This window comes from Phocoena phocoena, chromosome 14 (genome assembly GCF_963924675.1).
Source record: "Phocoena phocoena chromosome 14, mPhoPho1.1, whole genome shotgun sequence".
Taxonomy (NCBI): Eukaryota; Metazoa; Chordata; class Mammalia; order Artiodactyla; family Phocoenidae; genus Phocoena; species Phocoena phocoena.
This window is the reverse complement of record NC_089232.1, coordinates 55,848,824-55,868,437: the sequence shown is the minus strand read 5'-3', so window position 1 is coordinate 55,868,437 and position 19,614 is coordinate 55,848,824.

Sequence of the window (19,614 nt, the reverse complement as noted above, 5' to 3'; positions counted from 1 at the left end):
TAGACACCATTTTGTCTGTAATCTGAATTTATCTTGGCTGCCTTATGGCCATTCTCCACATAGTATGGTATTCAGAAGACACACAGGTCTGATATCCAAAGAAGACATTTAAAGTAATTTAGATTTTGGGGGCAAGATTTTTAAAGAGGCACCAAAGGGAAGAAGTATACTGCAAGACAACAAAAAAATGTTTAACAATCCTTTCGACCATCTAATTCCTCTAAGTCCCTCTCATGACAGTTGCTACTTCATTGTTCTCATCTCCCTTTAGTACCTCCCTCTCTCCTGCAACTCTGTCTACAATGACTCTTATTCTCTTCTAACTCAGCTCTTTATTATTGTATAGATCAACTTAGTTCCTGGGCACCTTACATTTCTTCTCAGTAACTAGTACTCTGATCCACAAAACCTAGTCCCAAGAGGGACTTGGGAAATCACTAGAAGGTCTTTAGAAGGATGGAGAATGTGGGTTGGGGAGGGAGGAGGAAGAAGAACGCTGTGTATACTTAACAGGTTTTGGTTACAAGTCCAGTCCTCCCTTTTGCAAATGAATAAAGTGAGGTCCAAATAAGTTTAGTGACTTGACAGTCACCTACTGAGTCACGTGGAGTTGGGCCTGGAATTCAGGCTTACTTCATTTCAACCCTTTGTTATAGTTCCCTAGTAGGCAATCCTATGATATCCCCGATAAGGGGTGGCTTTGCATCCCTGGTGGAAAAAACACCAGGGGGATTAGGAAGTCTAGGTTCTAACTTTGCTTCTACCAGGCTCCATGAGCTTGCGCAGTTCATGTCTTTTCTAAGGCTCAGTGTCCTCCCTGAAGGGGAGGCAAGATGAACTCTTGGGTCCTGTCCAGTACTAACATTCCTTGCTTCTGGTATGTCTTAGGCTCTGCTGTGTGCCTTGGGTTGTGGCATGGTGGCCTTGAGCTAGTCAAGAAGACTCGCCCTCATTTGTCCCTCATCCTACTGGAGCAAAGGGAGAACCCGGGAAATTTGGACCTCTCCCCGCACTTGGTTGCCTCTTTAGTGTTCTAGGACACACGGGGTGACCATCTCCTGTTACAGGGGCTCCAAACGTAAGCTCCGATGGGTCTCCGCGGACTCCCCAGGGGCTGCGAGGAAAAGGAATCCCTAGAAGCTCCTGAGGATCCCATGCCGGAGGTCTCCCCTTATCCCCACCCATTCGGAAGCAGTTTCAAGCCCCAAGTCCCAGCCCCTCAGCAGGCCCATCGCGCAAGCGTAGCCACCCCTCCCGAGCGCGGGGGGCGGAACCCGAGGCCCAGGCAAGGTGAGAGGGAAGGGTCGGCAAGACCCCGCCTCCGGGTCGTCACGTGGGAGGCGGAGTCGGAAGCGTGACGGCGTACGCGGGGGTGGAGCTACCGCTGCGCGCGGGCGCGGGGGCGGGGCGCGGCGGGGCGCTCGCGGCTGCTGTCTGGGAGGGAGGCCGGGCAGGCGGCGGAGCGGAGCGGCGCGGCTCTCAACCTGACGGGGAAGTGGTCCGGGCGTCCGCGGCTGACTGTCCCGTGGTGGACGGACGGACGACGGAGGCGGGAGGTGGGAGCCGAGCCGGGCGCCCGAGAAAGCTAGCGGGTCAGGCTCAGCGTCGGAGACCCTAGTCGGTCCGCTGAATGAAGTGCCCGCCCCGCTGAGCCTGGAGCCCGGCGCTTTCCCCGCAAGATGGACGGTTTCGCCGGCAGCCTCGGTGAGTACGGCTGGGAGTCCTCCCTCTCCTGCGCAGGGTGGGAACCTTGTTCCCGCCACACGCAGCCCGGGCCTGCTCTCCACCCTGCCCCTCGGGATGGCGGCACTTCCACTGCACATGTTCCCCTCGAGCCTGCTGCCCTTCTCCGGGCTCCGGTGGACTCAGAACCCCTCCCCCCATGCCAGCCCTCCTCAGCAAGACCCTCCTTTCCTCCCAGCGTCCTCTTCAGTGCGGGGCCCTTCTTCACCGTAGTGGGAACCCCTTCCCTCAGCGCGGCCCCCCAAAGCTGGTACAGCCCTCCCCATACACTCACGGCTCCCCCCTTCAGGGTTAGGACACCTCTTTCTCAAACCCTGACCCCTTTTCTGGGTACAACATTCCTCCCCCTTCCCACATACCGAGCTCTCTTTCAGGTTGGGGACACCCCTTACCCACGCAGAGGCTCCCTTTTAGGGAAGGGACCCCCATTCCCTCTTCAGGAGGGGGGCACTCCCCCCCGCCCCACCAAGTACTCACTTTAAATTTGGAGTCTTCTTTTAGGTATTTCTCAGAGTAACTGACAACTTGCCTTCACTCCCTCCACTTCTCTGAACATTTTGCAGTGGTGGAGAGAACCAGAAGCACTGAAGCATCATTTGCCTAATACAGGAAAGGAAGAGGTGCATCTGTGTTGGGGGACCCTCTTTATTTTTATTTATTTATTTTAACATAAGTGGGGTTTTAAATTTTTATTTATTTTATTTATTTATTTTTGGCTGTGTTGGGTATTCGTTGCTGCGTGCGGGCTTTCTCTAGTTGCAGCGAGCAGGGGCTACTCTTCGTTGCATTGCATGGGCTTCTCATTGCGGTGGCTTCTCGTTGCAGAGCACGGGCGCTAGGCACGCGGGCTTCAGTAGTTGTGGCTCGCGGGCTCTAGAGCACAGGCTCAGTAGTAGTTGTGGCTCACGGGCTTAGTTGCTCCGCAGCATGTGGGATCTTCCTGGACCAGGGCTCGAACCCGTGTCCCCTGCATTGGCAGGCGGATTCTTAACCACTGTGCCACCAGGGAAGCCTGGGGACCCTCTTTAAAAGAGGAGTGAAAGCAGAACTATGCTTGCTGGCTCTGCACGCATGCTGGGGAGAAGTAATCCTACCCAGTTAATCCATAGGAAAGGGGGCCTCTGACAGGGAAAGAAAGGATTCTCCATTTTTGGAATATGTTGTCTTTGTGGATTGGAGAAAGGGAAGTAGGCTGAAGTATCCTTTCAGTGTTCCCTTTCACCCAGATAAAGGTAATAAATTTTGTAACTGGCCAAGGGAATCAGAACTCAAGGCTGGTACTCAGTCTCCTATAATCTCTGTCTGGAATTACTATTCTTTGAGGCCATTGGAATCTGGTTACTGTAAAGATTGAGCTCAGCTGTCATGATGGTGAGAGAAAGTTTCTGCTTTGGTTGATACTGCAGTTAACGTGATACCTGCCGCCGGATTTGTATATTGAGTATTTTATGTGGAGGTAGATTGTATTCAGATGCCTTTCTTTGCATTTCTTGATAATAAATTCCTAGTTGGTTAATGTTCATGGATCAGTGCATAATCTGGCCATAGGCCATACTTTATTCAGACACACTGAGATTAAATGGGTTTTTAAAAATCTAGACTTCCCTGGTGGCGTAAAATCTAAAATAAAAAAGTAGGTTAAAGAGCAATGGACCCATTATAGGTATTAAATAGTAAAAACCATAATTTTGGCCTTGACTTTCTTTGGGGAAAAACACACACACTTTCTTTGGGAAACACACACACAAGTACTTTGAGAGTGGAAATCCTAAAATAGGAGGCAACTGAGTGTTACTCTTTCCTCCCCAAAGGCACCTGTTGTCCATTATCTAACCTTTGATGTCTTATAATTCCTTACATTGTGAAGTTGTTTCATTCTTGGGCTCCTTTTAAAGAGGGATCAACTTTTCACTGCTTTTTTTTTCTTTAAGCCTTATGCCTGGATTTATTCTCTAATCATATTGGACTGAAAGACTTGGCCTTTATGTTCACGAAGAGGTGATCATATACTTAGCCAAAAAACTGAGTGTCTTGGGGGATGTGGTGGGACTGAGATATCTCTGAACTGTAGGCTCCTCAGCCTGTAGGAATGGCGGGATCACTGCTCAAATTAGAATCAGCTTTTACTTCTTTCCTGTTGGTTCTGAGGACGTCGAAGGCTTGCGGAAGCTTCATCTTCTGTGTTTTGTGGGAGTCTTTCTCACTAATTTAAGTTTATTTTGAAACAGTGGATATCCTTGTTAAACAGCTATCCCTTCTTATCCAGTTCATGAGGCAACTGATAGGAGAGACTGAGAGATGAAGATGAATTTTAGTTGAGGCTCCCACTTTTCATCAAGAACATTATAGCTGACCCTGGTGTTGAATTTTTTTATTCATTTGATAATTTTTTTATTTATTTGATGCCATCCTTGGATGGTACCTTGATGAGACTTCCTTTCTTTAAGTATGGTGTTGGTCAGGAGCAGGGGATATACCTGTATTTAAAGAGAGGAACCTATGTCAGCTGGGGGGCAAGAAATGGTTCCTGGCAGTATTTTTGGAGCTGCTTCTCATGAAGATACTTCTCAGCAGGAGCTCTGTGCTTTCTCTTTCTGTCCCCCTTGAAAGAGTAAAACTAGGCCCCATCTTAATTGAAACCTTAAAGAGTTGGGAGTGAGGGAAGGGTAATGCTGGTATATTTTATTGGTAGTCTTTAAACGTAGCTTTACCCAGCTCTTGCCAAATTGCTTGTTTCTATTCCCTGCAGTTCATTAGTCTAGAGCTTAGAGTTACATTGATCTTTATTTTATCATCACGAGAGCCATGAATGTAAAGGCAAGCTCTTATATTCTAGTAGATGTTTAAAAACTTTTTTTAACCAAACAAGAATTCAAAACACGTGAAGTTCTTCTGGGGTCACAAGTACTGAAAACATTTATTCTCAAGGAAGTGTATGTGTGTGTCTCCTTTTATATACTAGATGAGTTCTTGAAAAAAAGTGTAAGAAAACTACATTTTTATAAGCAGGAAAGCTCAGTGCTTTGTAAACAAGGGTTATAGAGAAGCTCATTATTTAAGGGAATGTTATGGTGCATCATTTTATAAAGTGAAAAACTTTTAAAATTCAAACTGTACCCTTGATTGTTGTGTGTTTAGATAAGGAAAACACTATTATGTGCATTTTATAAGATGTCTAATGGCAGTTAAAACTGTGTGTAGTGGTTTTGAAATCACTGAGAGGAACGTTAGGTGATTGTCTGTGGGTGATTGTGTTATATGTTCCACATAGAAATTATATACCTTTTGTATTTTTTTTTTACATAAAAACAACTAAAGGATGCTTTTAATCTCTACAGCTGATGAATTTCAGGCAGTTTGGCTGGCAGGTGGTAGTACCGTTTACTTCAGGCAAAGTGTCTTTTAGTTCACGAATAGGGTAATATAAAAAAACAATACTTTAGAAACAATTTTTTTTTAATTTAGTGAGGGGAAAACAATCTATCTTGATGTCCTGCCTCCAAATCAGTTTAGAATACACACACATACATGTACAAAACATATATACAGTAAATATTTTAAATCTCAGGTCTATGTGCAAAAGTGGGAAACTTGATACAGCTTTTTTTGTTGATTTTCTTAAGGCAGGGGTTAGGTGCATTTCATGCTTAGTTTTTTTAGCATCTCTTTTTCTTAATAAAGGTTTTAATTTTAAGACTTGTCTTGGGATTAGCCTACAGGTTTTGTCTGTGTTTATGCTTTAAAGAAAGCATATTGTTAACCACATCAATTTTAACTTTTTCTGCTCCAAAGGTTAAAAGCAAAACTCCAAAACTTCTTTTTAAAGACAAATTGTAGTGGATGAAATTGTAGTGTTAGTATAAGAAATGTAACAGTCTCAGTGCAGTAGTAGTATGCTTCAGTTTATGAGATATTTTAAAACAATCTCTTTAACATCACAATATTAGAACTTATTTCTCATCTCACGTATACTCTTGCTTTCTTAAAGGAACAGTGTAGTATATGATTTTTAAATATTAATCTAGTCTAAAGCATTCTGTATATATTCATTCATATAAAAATGTTTCCCATGTAATAATATTGGGGAATGTTTTCCTAACTTTTAATTTCTTAATGGTTGTCTCTTGAAGGGCTCAAGATAGGCTTACGTTATAATATGGCAGGAGTAGTAACTTGTACATCTGTAACATGAGTTAGCTAGAGTATTTCTTAATGTGTACCTATTTTTGTGACATTCTTATTGCCCTTTAGGAGCTTACTGTCTGGTTTTAAATACATATCTAGAGATTAAAGTACCAGAAATGGGAGTTGAAGGGGGAAGCACCATTTAGAATGCAGTGCTATGTATCAAGCGTGTAACTTCTGAGAGACAACGTTTGGAGATTCTGAATTTATCTCTATAGAGACTGGCCTTTTAAAACCATGAAATAATTTATTTAGAAGTCCAAATACTAGGGAATGATATTACTAGGTCTTTTTCTGCTTTGTATTTAAGTGTGAATGGCATGTAGGACAAGTACCGTATTAATTTTATGTATATGAGTCCATTTCTATTACATGTAAAACTTCAATATTTGTTCATAAGAAATATGACAGGGCTTCCCTGGTGGCGCAGTGGTTAAGAATCTGCCTCCCAATGCAGGGGACAAGGGTTCAAGCCCTGGTCTGGGAAGATCCCACATGCCGTGGAGCAGTGAAGCCCGTGCGCCACAACTACTGAGCCTGCACTCTAGAGCCCGCGAGCCACACCTACTGATGCCTGCGTGCCTAGAGCCCGTGCTCCGCAACAAGAGAAGCCACCGCAATGAGAAGCCCATGCATCGCAACGAAGAGTAGCCCCCGCTCACCGCAACTAGAGAAAGCACGCACGCAGCAAGGAAGAGCCAACGCAGCCAAAAATAAATTTAATTAATTAATTAATTTAAAAAAAAGAAATATGACAACATTTTGATTTTATTTTAAAATTTATTTATTTATTTATGGCCGCGTTGGGTCTTCATTGCTGTGCGGGGACTTTCTCTAGTTGTGGTGAATGGGGGCTACTCTTCATCGTGGTGCTTGGGCTTCTCATTGCACTGGCTTCTCGTTGCGGAGCACAGACCCTAGAGCACACAGGCTTCAGTAGTTGTGGCACACGGGCTCAGTAGTTGTGGTGCACGGGCTTAGTTGCTGTGCGACATGTGGGATCTTCCCGTACCAGGGCTCAAACCCATGTCACCTGCATTGGCAGGCGGATTCTTAACCACTGTGCCACCAGGGAAGTCCCAACATTTTGACTTTAAAATAGATGGATTCTAAAACTTTAAAATAGTCTAAGGAAATAATGTGCTTCCCAAATCTGTAGTATATTTCTATGTCTCTGTGTGATATCTTGTCCTATAGTTTTAACTGTCACTGTTATAATGCTTTAACTTTGCATATTGCTTTATAGTTTACAAAACTTTATCTCATTTTATCTGCACACTAACCTTGGGAGAGAAGAAATTATTTCCTCTTTCATAGATGAGGAAACTAAGGTTCAAGGAGTTTGCAGTTTTTAAAAAGACTATTCAAATCCAGATTTTTCTTTTCCTTTTTTTTTTTTTTTTTTGGTGGGGAGCCTAATTTGTAAGGTTTGTATCCAATGAGAACACAGTACAAAAGAAGAAAGAAAAAGAAATTATCTTTTGTTCTAGTTTATCTGTATTCAGCTGACGTTATCATGTTGATGTACTTGTTTTTACTCTTTTCCTATGTCTCCTTTTTTACACAGTGAAAATTATACTGTAGATATAATTTTGCATTCTGGTGGTTTTTTCATTAGATCCTAACCATTTTTTTCTTTCTTTTTTTTTTTTGGCTGCATCGGGTCTTTGTTGCCTGCGCGTGGGCTTTTCTCTAGTTGTGGCAAGCAGGGGCTGCTCTTCCTTGCAGTGTGTGGGCTTCTCATTGCCGTGGCTTCTCTTGTTGCAGAGCATGGGCTCTAGGCGCGCGGTCTTCAGTAGTTACAGCACGCGGGCTCAGTAGTTGTGGCATATGGGCCCTAGAGCGCAGGCTCAGTAGTTGTGGCTCACGGGCTTAGTTGCTCTGCAGCATGTGGGATCCTCCTGGACCAGGGACCGAACCTGTGTCCCCTGCATTGGTAGGCAGATTCTTAACCACTGTGCCATCCGGGAAGTCCCCATTTTTTTCCACTTGAACTCAGATTTTTCTGATGGGGTCCAATGTTCTTTTCCTTACACTATTACTGACACTTTATAACCCACTTGTACATTGACTCTAACATACCTGAATCTGAGCTCCTCATCCTCTAAATCAGCTTCTTTTTCTTATTTTCCACTGTCTGTAAGGATCACCCAGCCTTGAAATCTTAGAACCATGTTTGACTCCTGGCCATTTTTGCCTACCACATTAAAATCTCTTCTAAGACTTATCAATCCTTGTCACCTTTTCCCATTCCTTACTTTCCTTTTCCACCACCACAGCTGAAGTCCTTATTTTTCTGTGTTTGGATTATTGCATAGCCTCAAGAATCTCCACTTGTCTATAATTTGTTGTGTGTGTGTGTGGGAGCTTCAGACTAATCTTCCTTAAACAGTGCTTTGACTCTCCCATTCACTCTTCCAGATTGCTTCATTGCCTTAATGACTAAATTCAAGCACCTTAACCTTGTTGTCAAGGGTCCTCCATTATCTGTTTCTACTGTCTTAACATGTTCTGGCCTAATTGACCTATTTCTTTTTCCCCATATTTGATTGGCTTTTTTCCATCCCTGTGACTATTCTCTTTTGAAGTACCCTTCAAGGCCCAACTCAAATATTGTTTCCTTTCTGAACACCTTTCGTTATTTGTTCTCTTTCATTCCCAGCTTAAAATATTCACCCTTGAACTTTTAACATAAGAACATTTTTAGGGCACTTATCACAGAATATTTCTTCTCAAAAGGTAGAAGTAATTATTACAAGTCCTAAAATTATTGTAAGTCTTATTTCCCCAGCCAAATTGTAAACCCATTGAAGGCTGACACTCTTATGTGTTTTTGAAATCTCATAGCAGAGCAGTGGAGATTTCATGACCCTATAAAATTGGGGGAAAAAATATTAGGGAACCAGTATATAATTGGCAGCTTACAACCTTCGCTCTTACCATGGTTGCATAAAAAAATAATAACTTGAAGACCAAAAAAATTATCATACACAATCTCAGAATCCTTTAAAATATTAAATAACTCTTTGTGTTCTTGTTTTCTTCTTATTTCACCTGAAATAAATGAAAACTTTCTTACGGACTTTTTTGGGAATATGGTAAAGAACTCTGTGCCAGGTTCTAGGGTAGTGTTTTTCAAGTGCAGGTCTTGTACATCACCTATTAAGGATTTAGAAATCAATTTATTTGCAGTCAAGACAAATACTAAAAAGAATGAGGAGGAAGAAAGAGAGATTATAAAATATTGGTGCTTTGCATGATATTGCTTCAAGAAACTTAATTTCAGTTTTATATGTTTGCCTTAGATGGCAGTAAAATTTCTTTCTTTCTAGGGGTCACAATCAGATGAAAGGTACACTTTTAGTGTCTGTTCCCTATCTTTGAGAGACCAGGTCGGAGGGCTTACGTATATATATATATATATATATATATATATATATATATATATATATATATAAATGTGGATGAACAATGAGAAGTAGTTATAATGAATTGTGCTGTTTTTGAAAAGTTTTTAGAATCTGAATATAATGATTAGAATATAGTTAATATCAGTAGCAGCGAAAGTGTATCTATAGTTCTAGAATCGGTGTAATTCAGGCAAACTGCATATGTGGAAATGTGGCTCTATGAAACTGGTAGGCTAGGGTATGTTATTTACTTTGCAAAGCATTCACCATATTGTTTTTTCAGCTTTCCTGATGGAGTTGTATGTGTCTTTACTGGTTCTCCACCTCATTAGCTTTACCAAATCTATCCAGTCTCTAAGGCATGGCTCAGGTACGCTTGTTTTTTGCTGGAAGCTGCACCTAATTATTCTAGTGTTGCGCTCAAACTTCTGCACTGTAGTGCTCCTCAAGTAGAGGAGACCGAGTGCTTACACCTAAGGGATCTGGGAGTGTAGCCAGAAATTGAGTCTACTTAACTTAAAAATTCATATGATTATTTTGCAACCATTATAATAAAGATTAGTCCAGACAGGAATCATTGATAGATGCTAAATCTCTGGGGATATTTTTGATGAGGAGCAGAATGTTTGCATGGTCTTAAATATCTCCCCATATATTGCTTAGTAGTTACAAGGGGAAAAAAATAGTAACTCTATACAGTGATGAAATCAGACAGCACCTTGAGTGCATGATCAAAATAAATAGCACCAGTGGACATTGTGTGCCTCTGAATGTGATGCCTGCGAAGAACACATCACTTATGTAGTTCGCCAGCCGGGAATGCATAACCTGAATGTAATCCTGAGGAACATTGAACTCCAAATGGGGAACATCCTGTTTTTTAAAAGGGTAGGGGGCGAGACTGTACTTTTTTAAATGTTAATATTATAAAGACAAAGAAAGGCTGTGGAAATGTTCCAGATTAAAGGAGACTAAAGAGACATGACAACTACTTGTAGTACCTGATTCTAGAATGGATCTTGTATTAGAGGGGGAAATGATATTAAGGATATTATTGGATCATTTGGCAAAAATGGAATATGGATGGTAGATTAGATAAAGGTATGGAATCAATGTTAAATTTACTAAAGTTGGTAACTATCCTAAGGTTCTGTAAAATAATGTTTTTATTCTTAGGAAATACACACTGAAATTTTTAGGAATAAAATGCCATGATATATAACCTACTCTCAAATGGTTCAGAAAAAATAATGTAACATGTATACATGTTTTATATATATATATACACATATATGTATATATAGAGCTATGTATTTACGTGTGTATATATTTGTATGTTTGCGTAGAGAGGAGGAGGGAGGGTGGAAGGATGCTCTTATGCAAGTAATGCAAATGAGTAAAATGTTAACAATAGATGAATTTGGTTAAAACTGTACAGGTGTTTTTTTGTACTATTCTTGTTCTTACTACTTTTCTGTAAGCTTGAAATTATTTTTAAATGAGAAGTTTTTAAAAATCATATGAACTTTGCATTAAACTCCAAAATGTTGCATTTTAAAAATAAAGAAATGGTTCCTCTCCCAGAAAATTCCAGGCAAGCTCTTGGGATAAAACTGCAGCTCCAAGAATATGTTCCACGTATATCATGTGGTTTCCTTTTATCCCTAGGCTTCAGTTTGAGAAACATGCCTCTGGGCCAGAGACAGCTGTGGTTCAAATTTAGTCGACAGACATGTTTTGTTTGGCCCTTTTGAGTGTGTTAAAAATTGGGAAATTTCACATAAAAATCTGCATGTTTGGTTTCTCTTGAAAAATGGAATGATATTGCCACTGTGGACTTGCATTCCAGATGATATATACTCACTGAGTGATGCATCAGGTAAACAGCCTCAGTTCTTGCTTTATGCCTAGCTTGTTTCAAGTATTTACCTTATTGCCTGGCCTCTATAGGCATATGTTTGCAGCCTTTATCTTACCCAAGAGGTGTTGGGAGTGTCTTCTTTGTGGTCGTGGCAATTTGAGAATTAAGTTGTTGAAATGATGCCCTAACACCTGCTAACATTTAAGTGTATATATCCTATAAACAAGGACATTCTCCTACATAACCACATTACAATGAAGAGAATGAGGAAATTAATATTGATACATTACTACTATTTCACCCTCAGACCCATTCAAGTTCTGCTAATTGTTTTAATAATGTCTTTTACAGCAGAAGGATCCAGTTCAAAATCAAATGTTGTATTTAGTTGTCATGTCTCTTTAGTCTCTTTCAATCTGGAACAGTTCCTTAGTCTTTCCTTGGGTTTCATGACCTTAATGCTTTGCAAGATTGCAGGCCAGTTGTTTTGTAGAAAGTCCCTAAATTTGAGGTTTCCTCCTGATTAGATTCAAGTTATGTATCTTTGGCACAAAAGCCACACAGGTGAAGCTGTGTTTTGTCTCATTGCATCCTATCAGGTGGCACACAGTTTTGATTTGTCCCATTCTGGTAATGGCCATTTTGACCATTTGATTAAGGTGGTGTCTGCCAGGCCTTTCCACTGTAAAATTACTTAAAAAAAAATCTTTGTAAGGGCTTCCCTGGTGGCACAGTGGTTGAGAATCTGCCTGTCAATGCAGGGGACACGGGTTTGAGCCCTGGTCTGGGACGATCCCACATGCCGCGGAGCAACTAGGCCCGTGAGCCACAACTACTGAGCCTGCGCGTCTGGAGCCTGTGCTCCGCGACAAGAGAGGCCTCGATAGTGAGAGGCCCGCGCACGGTGATGAAGAGTGGCCCCCGCTTGCCGCAACTGGAGAAAGCCCTTGCACAGAAACGAAGACGCAACACAGCCAAAAATAAATAAATATATACATTAAAAAAAAATCTTTATAATTAGTGTTTTGTAGGAGGTACTTTGAAACTGCAAATACTCTGTTCCTCATCAGACCTTCAAATTATTGGTTTATTTGTATCTGTATGAATCAGGTATCCTATTTTTTTTCCAATGGGTTATAATCCATTACTATTTATTTTGATACTCAAATTGGTCCTGTTTTGGCTATCGGCGACCCATTCATACTGGCTTCTGTATTCTTTCGACATGTTCCCATCATTCTTTGAGGACTTTCTTGCTTTTTGGCACAATAAGGTGATTCAGGTGCACAATTCAGCCCATGATAACTTGCATATATATTTTAAGTAGGGTTCAGGTGAGATTTTTGAATTAAGTCATTTTAAGTTAGCGAACATTCTTTATGGTTCTTGTAATTTTGTAACTGCATAATAGTTTATCTTACACTTAAAAATTGTGTTAAACACATGGACTAGACCATTAATGTAAATTAGTTTGAAGGTGTTAGCTCTTAAGTGGGAAGCCATTCAGGATGTTTGTTCTTATGTTTCTACATTTAAACAATCAGCAGTTATCTTAGAGCAAGGTACTGTTATTAGGTGGTGTGTGTTGTTGGTGGGCTTGGGTAAAAGAAAACAGATTTAAGCAGCAAAATCAACCTTTTTTTCCCCCTTAAAATGTTGTGATCATCTTTCCTTCTCAGTGAGTATAAATATAAACTTTAATGCATCGTATTCCATTATTTGGACATCTGATCTGCCTAAGCTGTGTATATGGAACATAATTTACCTTATTCTTGACGACTGATGGGGGTTACTGTGAGCATTAGACATGGTTCTGTGCTGTAGTACAGTGATGCCTCTGAGAGCTATTTGTGTAGAACTGTTTGCTCCATACATTCAGTGACCCTAGACAGTTATAACTGTCTTCCTTGCTGTTTGTCACCTAGTGTCAATGTACTTTATCCTTTCCTTTCTTTTTATTTAATTATTTAAGAAATCTCACCCGTAATATTTGAGCTTATATATCTGGAAAGATGACTCTTCTCTTATTAGACCTAAAATTTGACAATAATTTCTTAATGTCAGATATCCAGCCAAATATCCCTGATTGTCTTAAAAGTGTCATTTTACAGTGGTTTGTTTAAATCAAGGTTTTAAACAAGATCATACGTTGCATTTGGTTGTTATGTCTCAAGTATTTTAATCTATGTATTTCCCTTCTCTTTTCTTTTTCCCTTTGCAATTTGTTAAAGAAGCTAGACCTTTCCTCCTGTAAAGTTTAACATAAGTACTGATTGTATCTTTTGGTGTTTTTTTTTTTTCAAACATGTTTCTTTGTCTTCTGTTTATCCTTTAAATTGAAACTTACAGATTTTTATATATTTGATGTATTTTGATCTGCTACCATTACTCTTCTAAAATTTGATGCTTAGATTTTCCCATCTTTGACTTCTGAGAGTATCTTCACACTGCTTCCTGAGTCCTGGTCCTAGTGCTCTTTCTTAGCTTCCTTGCTTTCTGATGTGATAAGATGTTCAAACTTTTCTTTTACACTTCCTGTTCCAATTCTGCGGTCAGCTGTTTCTTTAAGAAGTTGTGGTTCCTGTTGGTAGGAAGTGGTACTCTAGGCTCTAGAGGTGCTCATTGTTAACTGAATTGGTTATTGTTTCTAATCTAGCCATTCTTTTGATTTCCAATTTTAAATCTGCTGTAGGCTAGGAAACCAAATAACAAAGCTGGTTTGACGTACATAAGGATTGTTTTGGACCTCAAAAAAGAACCCAGAGATCAAGGTCTATGCCTTTTTAAATTGAATGGTGTAGCACCTACGGGGACAGAATCATACCTAATAAATATTGCTAATGTTAGTAATATGTGAATAACATAATACCAGATGTTCCTCAGAGTAAAATAATAGACTTCTGAATGAGGCCTTTAATAATAATAAAATACCTGAGCTTTTAGTTCACAAACTTGATGATATGTGCATGTTTTAAATTATAGACAATTTATGCTCCCTGTATTTTCTTTTGTTGAGATTATCTTTCTTTTGTTTCTTTTTATCTTTTAGGATAAATCTTTGGATCAGTGAGGTGTTAGTATCTTAGAGAGTCAAATTATGCTATATTATATTTGTCATATTCCATAATAAGAATACACTTCTTTTCATTTAAAAACTTTTTTCCAGAGAATGTACTTCTTCAGACTTTCCAAAATTGATGAGTTCCTAAAGTTGAGATGACTTGCTGTTTTAAAACAAAACTATTTAGTTTTGATATCTGACATTTTTCCTTAAATCGTTTTTTACTCTTGTATGTTGGTCTCGAGCAACTGCTTATGCTGATCTTTAAGTGACACGTTAAAGCAAATGACAAAATTTGCATTTTTCTTTGAGCCATTTGTTCCAGAAAAGTGTCAAAACTGACTTCTGTTGATGAGTGAGTGGGAATTTTATTTTATTTTATTTTTTAATTTGAAGGATATCCGGTTTTCAGTTTAGTTGGGGCATAGCCTTTGATTTTCTTTGACTGCTTTGAGTACCTCTTGGCATTCATCTTATTTCTTTAATCCTCTCCACTTTTATTTAGTGAAGATATGGTTTTTGGCACAAACAACATTTTCTTAATTTTTAGGATCTATTATTATGGGTCATTTGAGATAAGGTATTGGGGAACAAAGTTTAGAATAAAGAGAATGGCTGGGAAAGTAATCAATATTTGACTAATTTTCTTGAAACTTTTGTGAGTGCTTGTGGGTGAGATTTCATGATTATATGCACACTGAAACTTGCACACTGTGAAATTCCTTATCTTGGTTCATTAGTGCATACTATAATGGGGCTAAGGTTATGGGTTCGAGTCTCATATAGGTCACTTTTTTGTGTGTGTTCCTGATCATAAACACATTCATTAAGTAAATAGCTTTTTTTTTTTTTTTTTTTAGTAAATAGCTTTTGATTAGCTTCTTTGGATCATACTCTGTGCTAAGTGCAGTGGAAAATTGGCTTATGAGACACTCGAAATCCCTGCTCTCATGAAGCTTATAATTCTGTGGGGGATTCAGGCAGTATTTATTCGGGAAATATTTATTGAACGCTTGGTCTGTGCTCAGCACTCTTCCAGCTATAAACATAGTCCTTATGGAGCTTATGATGTTGGCTTTTAAAATACAGAGTAATAAGGATGGTGATGGTGAAGTATAGGAAGCTTTGGAAACAAAGGAGGGCTGTCTTAAACCTCCACCATCCAGCCTTTTATGTTTTTTTCAAATGCATGTCTTTGTTTAGGGTGTAAGCAGAAAAATAGAAGTCAGGTCACAGTAGCCCTCCCAGCTCTTGAAAATGGCTTAAAGGAATGACATTTAGTTTTTTTTCCCTATTCCCATACACCTGAGAAAATGATAAACTACCAACAGTGCTCACTTTTGTTGCAGTTTTCAACCTGTGCGGAGACCATTGTCAGCTGTGCTCTCCTGGTGTCGTCCTAATTTAAGTCAATGAATTCAATAACTTCTATCCTCTCTCTGTTATCTGTACAAGTGATACTTTTCTAAGGTATTTTTCTATGTGTTTGTTGCAGTATGAGTCCTGTGATTAAATCTATGGTCTTCAATATACTTGCTTTAGGAAATAATCATTGATGCGGCAGGTTATGGACATGGATAACTTTTTGAAAGGGAGTAGCAAAGCAAAGGCACTAACCTTTATTCCGCTGTGATTTCAGGAACTATGTCAGACACTTTTCATAAATTAATTAATAACTAAACAGCAAAAAAAACCTGTTAATTTCAGTTTAAAAAAATACCCTCAAGGGTAACTTTTAAGTAGATTGAATAAAACTGAACTTGTTATTACAACCCTTCATATGAGGATGATGGTTATAGTGACGGACTTTTTGTGACTGAAATGAACTATTGATGCCAGTATGAAAATCTAATAATTCAGCAAGTGCTACGTGCCAGGAATTGTTTTCATACTGGCAATATATCAGTGAAGAAAAGAAACAAAAATTCCTACTAAAGTATATATTATAATGAAGGGAGATAGACAGTAAGCAATTTTCATGAAATTATTCACTCTTCAGACATTATTGACTCCTGTATAAACATTGATGTCGCATTGTTGATTATAAATATACCATCCTTTTTTCATAGAATAGATGGTGATATAGCCTATGTGGACTTTGGTTGTGTCAGATAAGCTAAGGGAAAAGTAATTTTCGGGATGCAAAAACAGGTAGGTAAAACATTGACAACTGTGCTAAGCCTACTTTATCATCATACATCTTAGTCACTGTATCTGATCATATGACAGGGTTTTGGAATAGTATATATACTTCTTAGATGTCCATTCTCAGATTCTTAATTTGTCCTTTTTCATATTTAAGGCTTTATTGTTTACTAAAATACTTTTATGTGTTTGGACATGTATTCCCTTGAGTTTTAGTATTTTTTTTTCTTGTGGAAAAAATTAATTATATTTCTATAAAATCTTTTTTTCCTCCAGGTTAATTACTATAGATCACTGTTTATCAACCTGGATTCACGATCCCTACTCAGTTACTAAGGAGAATTCCCAGGATGCTGTGGAGTTCTCCAGACAGCTGTTTGTGGGTGGTAGTGAGGGTAGAGGCAAACAGTGGGTTGTGTGACCAGGGTGAGGTCACCTCTTTTACCTTCTGGCCCTCTTTCTTTCCGGACTTTAACACCTACTTTGGTACTTAAAGCAGTTTGGGCTTTTGCTGTGCCCTGAACAGTTGTTTAGTAGTAGCACCTATAAGGTAATGTTAGATGTTTTTTTGATGGGACTCACGGGTGTGACTGTGTCAACAGCAACAACAAAAAAGTTGTTTCAGGAGTTTGAAAACCATTGATGTAGTTTTAGGCAGGTAGTTTTAGGCAATGTTTTAATGTCTAGAAATTAATGTCTTCGCATTTGATCTCTCCTGCTCTCATTTAACCTGCATATGGCCACTGGATTCTTTCAGTACAGCATTTTTATTGTCACTCTCCAGCTTAAAAGCTTTTTATCATTTTCAGTTTCTGTGAGATAAACTCTTAGCTTGGGCCACCTGGCTCCAACTTTACTTTTCCAGTCTCACCCCTTTTTGGGGAATGTTATGTGGATTCTCTCAGTATCCCTTTTCTTGCCTCATTTATTGCTACCTTGTTTCTTCTTATGCCATTATTTATTATATTATATATTACATATATAATATATTAACAGAGTTGCCATAATACCCTAGGGGAAATTAGGGAATTTGAAAACCAACAGGTAAGATTATGACACGTTCCTAAGAGTTGTATGAGAAAGTATCTTTAGAGCAAGGTTTTGTGAATTGTTTTCTTTTCCTGCTTATTAACCTGTTCCTTCCTCTCATCACTGGTATTTTGTATAACCCTGCATAAGCCAATCTGCTTTTTTGCCAAACCTCATTGGACTTCCTTAAAACTGAGTATATTCTGTTCCTTTGGGAATTTGGTAGTTTTGTTATCAAATACAATGCATTCTTGATAGCAGATTCTCACAGTCATTTGTTTTAAAACATCACCGAACACCTCATTATCATATCTTGATTTTAGTGAAAAAGAGTGGAACTACAGAGTAGTTTTGAGAATTCAAATTTTTAAAATCAGCTTTATTGAACTATGGTTTACCTGCGATAAACTATGCCAATTTCAATTGTATAATGGGTCTTGAAAATTTTGTATAGTTGTGTATCCACTACCACAGTCAAGATATAGACCATCTCTCTTGTCCCAAGATGTTCCCTTGTACGTCTTTGCAGTCAGTCCCTTCCCTCTACCCCCACTGATCTGCTTTCTATCCCTATATTTTGTCTCTTCTATAATATCGTATAACTGGAATCTTATAATCTGTGGTCTTTTGTGCTTTTAACTTAGTGTACTTTTTAAAAATAAATTTATTAATTAATTATTTTTGGCTGTGTTGGGTCTTTGTTGCTGCGTGTGGGCTTTCTCTAGTTGGGGTGAGCGGGGGCTGCTCTTCGTTGTGGTGTGCGGGCTTCTCATTGTCGTGGCTGCTCTCGTTGTGGAGCACGTGCTCTAGGTGCGCGGGCTCAGTACTTGTGGCTCACGGGCTCTAGAGCACAGGCTCAGTAGTTGTGGCGCACAGGCTTAGTTGCTCCGCGGCATGTGGGATCTTCCTGGACCAGGGCTCGAACCCGTGTCCCCTACATTGGCAGGCGGATTCTTAACCACTGCACCACCAGAGAAGTCCTAACTTAGTATACTTTTGAGATTCATCTGTGTTGCATGTTTCAGTAATTTGTTCCTTTTTATTGCTGAATAACATTTTACTGTATAAATATACCACAATTAGTTTATCAGTTCACCAGATGATGGGCATTTCAGTTGTTACCAGTTTTTGGCTATTAAGAATACAGCTGCTGTGAACATTGGAATACATGTCTCCCTGTAGCCCTGCAGCCACTAGTCTACTTTCTGACTCTATGCATTTGCCTATCCGGTGCTCATTTTTTAAAAAGTGGGTTGTTTGGCTTATTATTAGGTTTTGAGAGTTCTCTGTATACTATGGATGCAAGTCCTTTATCAGTTATGTGTTTTGCAGATATTTTCTTCCAATTTGCAGCTTAACTTTTCCTTTACTTAACAGTGTCTTTGAAGAGTGAAAGTTTGGGGTTTTTTTAAAGTTAATTTTTATTTATTTATTTATTTATTTATTATGCTGTGGGGCATGTGGGATCTTAGTTCCACGACCAGGGATCGAACCGAAGCCCCCTGCATTGGAAGCGTGGAGTCTTAACCACTGGACTGCCAGGGAAGTTCCTGAAAGTTTTTTATTTTGATGAAATCCAGTTTATCGATTTATTAAGATGAAGTTCAATGTATTATTTTTTTCTCTTATGGTATATTTTGTGTCCCATTTAAGAAATCTACCTAACCCAAGGTCACAAAGATTCTGAAAGAAAACTCTTTCTCTGCTCATAACACTTCTGACACCAAATGTGTGGGTTTTCCACACCAGGCAATTCTAACACTACCTGGAATTAGTGCAGATCCTGCAGGTTAAGGGTTCAGTCCCTCAAGACTGCCTCCCTGCTCCAGATGCCAATTACAAGTTCAGACTTCAGGTACTTCTGACTGACCACTTATAAATGCGAGATTTTCATGCCCCCTCCTTGGGTTTAATAATATGCTATAACAGCTCACAGAACTCAGGAAAACACTTTACTTACTATTACTGGTTTATTATAACAGATATAATGCAGAAATACCCAAATGGAAGAGATGCATTGGACAAGGTACTTAGGAAGGGGTGTGGAGCTTCCATGCCCTCTCTGGGCGTGTCACCCTCCCAGCACCTTGATATGTTCATCAATCTGGAAGCTCTCTAAAGCCCATCATTTAGGGTTCTCTTGGAGGCTCCAATACATAGGCATGATTGATTGAATCATT